This window comes from Patagioenas fasciata, chromosome 1, assembly GCF_037038585.1.
Source record: "Patagioenas fasciata isolate bPatFas1 chromosome 1, bPatFas1.hap1, whole genome shotgun sequence".
Taxonomy (NCBI): domain Eukaryota; kingdom Metazoa; phylum Chordata; class Aves; order Columbiformes; family Columbidae; genus Patagioenas; species Patagioenas fasciata.
Window position 1 is genome coordinate 170,992,639 of NC_092520.1, and position 6,907 is coordinate 170,999,545.

At 37.0% G+C, this 6,907-nt stretch overlaps 1 long non-coding RNA gene across 1 annotated transcript; it reads left to right on the plus strand.

Moving 5' to 3' along the window:
• Nucleotides 1–952: 952 nt before the first annotated feature.
• Nucleotides 953–5,126, plus strand: LOC139827075 (uncharacterized). Its single transcript, XR_011737264.1, has 3 exons — nucleotides 953–1,285; nucleotides 2,205–2,334; nucleotides 4,634–5,126. It is a non-coding gene; the product is annotated as an uncharacterized lncRNA (long non-coding RNA).
• The last annotated feature ends 1,781 nt before the right edge of the window (nucleotides 5,127–6,907 follow it).

A 6,907-nucleotide genomic window follows, 5' to 3' on the forward strand; every position in this document is an offset into this window, starting at 1 on the left:
AGAATAAACTTATTAGAAAGAGGAAAAATTAAGTATTATCTTTAAAAGATTCAAAAAAATTAATGAAAAACCTTTCATTTGCATCTAATGAGCATAGGTGTTTGGCATGATGTAAGCTGTATTAAAGCTTTTTTGTGAAGAAATAATTTTTTGTGTGATGAGTGCTCTAATAGAAGTATCATAGGTTAGGGGAAACAGAACAGTAGTATAGTTGGCACAAGTTAATTACGTTTATTCAGATGAAATACTGTTCCGCTGTACTCTTCAGGACAAGCAGAGAAAATACCGAAACCTTTTTTAGCCCACATTTATCTATTTCAATTATTTTTGACAGCGTTTGTTGCATGTGTGCTTTGGCTACAGTGCCTTGATATCGACAGTTGGTAGCACAAGCCTTTTAAAGCACAAAGGGTAGCAGTACTTCAGCCAATCTGTGATAAAAGGGAAAAAATGAAATCACTATGGAAACTGCAGGAAGAATCTAAAAGCTTTCTTTATAAAGTAAACGTCTGATGTTTGTGACTGCGGGGGCAAAAAATTCATAAATCTGTACGATGCTATCATTTCTGATTTGTTATCGCAGCAAATGCCAAGTCTAAGCAGTCTGACCTTAGCCTTATTAAGTGCTTTCTTTTCAGATACAGTTATTATTTGACAATAGAGACTGCAGTGCTGCAAGGGGGAAAACTAATATATTTAAAATGCGTGTGTGTGTGTGTGTGTGTCTGTGTGCGTCTACGTGTGTATATATATATAACTATCCATCTTTTTTTCCCCTATGAAGCTTATGGAGTTGGGAACGCTGAATGTGAGAACTCAGGGACTACTATTCTAAGCACAATTGAGAAAACTATGTTTCGTCCCGTTGCATGCGCCCGTCTTTGATCTCAGATTGAAAATCTCTGAGCCTCTTCCTCCAATCCAAAAGCAAATAAATACTGAGAGAAAGAAACCTCTCCCCTCTGAGCACATAGGGCCTCCACGACTGAAAAATGAATGTGGCTGTAAGAGCTCTGATGAACCTGTTTGGACAACAGACAGCAACAAATACCTGTCTTGGTGGAGGAGTTTAAGAGCACTGCAGAGATCCTCAGACAGTACAGAATGTCTTGGCTCACACAGGCCACTCTATCTCAAAACAATACCAGCCAAGCTCCTCTGTACCTACAACTGAAGAGCTGCAGGAAAGGAGGACAGTGACTGACACAGCTTTTACATTTGAATCTCCTTGTCTTATTTTTTTAAAAAGAGAAAGACATGAATTCTCAACAAGATGAGGTATCTGGTGAGTATTTTTATTGTATTTGGTTGCTTTAGCTTGAAGATTTTTGTTTAGTTACATGTATTTGCAATAAACAGGATTAGAGCTTGAATCAGTAGGGTTTTTGTTAAGTTTTTAAATTATGGACAAAAAATTGATACCTATTTTTGCATTTCCAACTTCGATAGCTTTTGGATTTCTTTGCTTTGTTGCTCTGCCGTGATTAGTGTACAAGCTTTGCAAGTCTGATGTTTCGAGATGCTCAAAAAAGCACTGCTGCTTCTAGGCTCTTTGAATATAAACATATCCAGTAGTAATACATATTATTGTACATTATGTATGTATATACACTAGCAGGCTTTAATATTTGTTTTAGTATTGCAGTTTTAAAATATACTAATCATGACCCAAGCCAGGCAAGTGCTTTCCAACTAACTGTTTCAAGCTCTTAAAACAGTGTGAATGTTTAAACTTTTATTTGAAGTTTATATATGAAGATTTAATCTATGATAGATGACAGCATCAAATTATTTGACTACAAATGTGAGAGGCCAGAATTCTTGATTATATTCAGATTTCAACGTACATTGGTGAATGCTACTATAGTGTGTGCTTGTGTTGTTAACAGTAAAGATTTCAGGTTAAGAGTAGCAAAACAGAGACAATACAATTCTTGCAAAAGCAGGCGAGTCTTTCAGTAATAAATATAAATTCTAAAAAAGATGTACTTTGACATATTGGCCTCATTGCAGCTTTTTATATATATAATGAAAAGCAATTATCTGTGGAGAAAATTTGACTTTGTGGAATGGAATTAAATTGCTTTTTAAGGGCTTCCTTAAACAGCACTAGCTGGAGGGAAGTCCAACAACATTTTTAACTCTGAATTGTAATATCTTGGCTACATTAATAAAGCATGTTGTATTCTGACTTTTATCAAAAGATTCCAAGGAAGGAAACTAACCACGGCAGGTTGAAGCTACAGGGGCAGTCCTGACTGGTTTTTCTCCATCCAGCTACTTTACTTGTGGCTCTTCAAAACCAGCAGTTCCCATGGATCAGCGCTTAAAGCGGTAGGTCCAAATCCATGTAAGCTGATGAAAACAATTGATAAATATATATTCCTGCTAACAAATGAATCGTCAAACTCAATATCTGTAATGCAGTCTGTTTACTTAAACCACTGTGATTTAAGAACCATGGTGAAAAATTCTTATCATGTTCATCACATTTTGGGGGGTAGTATTTTGAGGATTTGGGGACTTTTTTTTGCGGGCTTTTTTGTGTTTTGTTTTAATAAGAAAAGATCTTGTTGTATTTATTATATTTATCTCTTGTCTTGTTATGGAACTGGGTCCAAAATTGATTTCAAATATAAACATTTTAAAAAGAGAGGGTATAAGTTACTCAACAATATGTGAATATGCCCTGTTGCTGTACTTCATGTACTGCCTGTTAGCTGGGTGTTTGGGCTCTGTGTTGAATAGAGGGAGTTTTTGTAAAGTATATATTTGGAATTCAGAATCTGAAACCTTAAAAGAGAAAAATATTTATGTGAACAGTAGTTTGGTCTGCTGATGTTAGCTCTGAAGTAATTGGGGGAGGAAAAAAAAAGATACTGTCAACTTTTCTAATTTTCCCAACAGATCAAGTATCAAAAGTGCAATCTGTAAGAGGAACATGAACTGGTGAAATGTACCTCTGATGCTGGTTTCCTATGTTATTATGTAGAATGTTTGTAATTATCTTGCTGAGTCATAATCCCTGACATTTGGTTTCACAAAGCATCTAGTGGATACTCTAATTATGTTTCTGTGAAAGAGTTGAGGGGGGAAAAAAGTTGTGTTCTTTAGCACAACATTTCAAAGAAAAGTTATTTCATTAATATTATATATATCATATTTTTGGAAGGCTAAGGATACTTTATCAACCGTAATTCTGGGTTAGTTTATATTACAGTGTACAAACATAGTTCAGCATATGTTAATCGTAAGTTCTTTCCTAAACTACATGCTGTACTTACCTGCATCTTAAGCAGAACAGTCACTGGTTCCAGTCTAAATATTTTTTATATCTTTATGTTTGCTATCTTATGTTTTACAGTATTTTCTGAGATAAATAAAGTCTAATTGACACATTTCAAAGAAATATATTTTGTTTTTAAAAAATAAATCAGTGCTTTCTCACGTTATGTTTCCCAGTAGCTTTTATATTAAGGAAATGAAGATCAAGAATAACAGTGAGTTAAATTTGAATTGCAGCTCATAAAAATCTCCTCGTGTTATGTTCTTTTATATAGGGAACTAGCTGCAAAAAATGTGAAGTTGTAAAACTGATTTTTGATCAGGGTAGAGCTCACTTTTTATAGTAAGGTTTGTCCACAAACAGGCAAAAGGTTAATTGAGGTTGCAGGCTTGAATACATTATGTGCATTTCACCTCTATAACACAGTTAGTTACTGAAACACTGTGCTTCTGTGCTTTTTTTAAATATATCTGGTATGAATAATTTCTAAATACAAAAGTATTTGCTGAAGAATCACTAAAATGGAATCTCCAAAGAAAAATGGATATGTGATACCAGTATGTGGCTTTGTTCACCAAAGTGGGGCTGTGCAGGTTAGCTGAAAAAAATGACTCCAGCAGTCTGCTCACAAGCAAATTTCTCAGATGCAGTATTGTTATACAGGACATACTTGGCTTTCTTTATGCTCCCCTTTTGGGAAATCAATTCAAACTGTTCAAATGTCCTACTCTACATGAGACTAGTTTTCCAATGTTGTGCCCATAATGCCTGCTTTTATTAGGCGAGCTGTACCATTAAAAAAGAAAAAGGAAAAAAAAAGCCTTGATTTTCTCCCACTTTAGCAGCCCCCTTTTCCTCCCACCTCTGTGCTGGTGTGGCTTTTGTTGTTTTTGGTTTTTTCTTAAAAAAAAGAAACAAAACAGCAATTACAAACAAACATCACCTTTATCACCCTTTACACAAATCCCATAATTTGTACTTTATAGCAAGGTATGTGTTACCAGTGACTTGGGGCAGACTTGGTTGAGAAAAGTGGCCATCTTCCTGCTCAAAGGTGATTTCTCCAGAGAGTGTAGGAAGTCTTTGGGCAGAATACTTCTCTTCACTCTTGTCTCATAACCTGAAGAAAGTTGTTTCCCTCATGGAAGTAGCCTGGGAGTTGCTCCAGTAATGGCCGGGGAGGTGAGGAGGACATCACACCTTCATAGCAAGCGCTGACTTCTCCATCTTCCCCTGAGATGCCCAGCTCTGCATGAGCTTGCTGCAGAAAGTTTTCCTTTTCATCCTCCCATAAACTCATGTTTCTTAATGCTGTGTTGTTTTTTAATGTTGTGCGCGTTCCTGTAGATACCAAGCCAGCAACCGATGAGAATACACCAGGAGAACTTGGCGCTGGAAGACGTGTGAGAGGCTCGGTTCAGGGTGAAATATCCCAAGATATTACATTGAGCGAGGCCTAACCGGAGGTTGAAATCAAATATGACTGTGCTCAGGAGCTTGTCACGTGGTCTTCGGCAGTGCTTCAGACTGTGCTTCCCACAGCGCCGTATTGGTGGTTTCCATTTTGCAGTGGTATGCGTGTGCTGGGTAGGATAGACATTTCCAAGCAGTAATGTGTGCTACACTGCCCTTTGGTGTTATAGTTTCATGGCCATGTTCTCACCTGCAAGGGGCTGGCACAGCTCCTCCACACTCTATGCTAGCAGCAGAGGATCTGCCTGGCATGTATTTCCCCAGCAATTTCAAATTTCATTTAGGGACAACAGTTTGTTGACAGTTTGCTCAAAACAGAAGGGAAACCAGTGCAGAATGTTTCAGAATTTGTAATACACACTATGTAAGAACACTATCACTTTATAAATATATTTATAATTGAAAGCTTTTTTTTTTTTTTTTTTTCCTATATAACACCAGGCATTTACACAAGCTGATGGCAAAAAGTACAGTCAAAACTATGTCTCTGTCCTTAAGGACTGATATTCCAATTGACATGAACGAGATACTCTGGAATAAGACACCAGCAGGGTCTGTGAATGCAGGGTCTGGCTTTCTTAAAATGCATCGGGTAGTCTAGAGGTATCGGCCACACAGGGTGCGTTACACTGAATAACACTGATTTGCTTTCCTGTTTGGCTGCTTGTTTCCTTGCTGAACTGGACGCCTGGTATTTTGTAGGAGTGTACTAAAATTCTCAAACACGCAGAAAAGACAGCTTTGAAACACTATAAAGTGACCATTGGCAATTTTCAAAATGAATCCCATGCAGTTTTTTTAACATCTCATTTTGAAGTTGCTGGGAAAACAATTATTTATGTAATGAGTAGGGAGGCTTCTCTGAGTTGATATGTTCTGCTAGGTTAAAATACTGGGTTTGACATCTTGTTTGTAATTTGCACTTGCGTTAGCAGTCTGAATAATTTTTTTAAAATACTGCATTTTATAAATCTGAATTTATTGCCATTTGAAAAGCTTTCCTGTAATCTTCAACCTTTACACCTCAAAATTGCCTTAAACCAGTCCAACCCACTCACCCTAAAGCAAGTATACCCATGCACATATGCACCCTACTGCAACCTGCTTGAAATGAAGTTAAGACTGGCTTACACAGAAGAAGGGAAAAAAGTATTTTAAAGCTGAAGTCTACACCTGGGCTGAACTTATACAATATTTATATGGAATGCAGAATCATTAGCTTTTCATATAACAACATATTGCTTCCTAAAAGTCAAACACAGAGCGTAAATGTCAGGATATTTTCTCTAACAGCTTCATTGACTGTGTCTTTGTGAATAAATTCTTAACCTCCCTGTCATATAAAATAAAGAAAAAAACCCTTTTTGTACAAGTAAAATCTCCTTATCAAAATATAAAACTGCTGCAAGGCTGAAATGAATATTCACTGCTTCTTATGCCAACTAGTTGGCTAACTACTTGCTCTAGCACAGTTTTCTGTCAGAGACGCTAACTTTATTTTCAGTCAACACTGAAAACTGATTTCTGGAGGAAAAACTGCTGGAGCATTTGCACTAAATTGTTCTGTTTGTTCATAACTAGAAGATTTGAGCAATGATGCCTGGTATTTATTCAAACTGTTTTATTTCCCCATGAATTATGAGAATTCAGATGAAAGCAGAGTGGGAATTATTTACCTTACAGAATTGCAATCCTGTTTTACTCCTGAAGTGTGCAATTGTTGTGTTGTCCAACACCAGACTAGATGAGATTTCAAAATTAAAAACAATACTCCTAAATTTGGGTAAGATTCCTGCTTACGTACGTGAAACCTGAAACGTTTTTCTTAACAAAACCAGAACAATTTACCTTTTTTTTTTTTCCTGCCTTCCCTGCCCCTCCCTCTCCAGAGCAAAAGGAGATCTTTGTAAAAAGTAAAGCTCTAGTAAATAAAGAGTTAAACTGAAGGCAGGCTCACTGGTTTGTTGAGATCTGTCAGAGTCTGAGTGGCTGGCTACATATCTGTCTCAGGAACAATAGCTACCTGTATTCTGTGTGGACTGCTGGGCAGGCACTAGCAATGTGGAGAAGGTCTGCCTCTCTTAGAGGCTTTTTAGTGGGAATCCCTAATGACAGCCCTACTTCTCATTGGGGGAGGAGGGGTGTGGG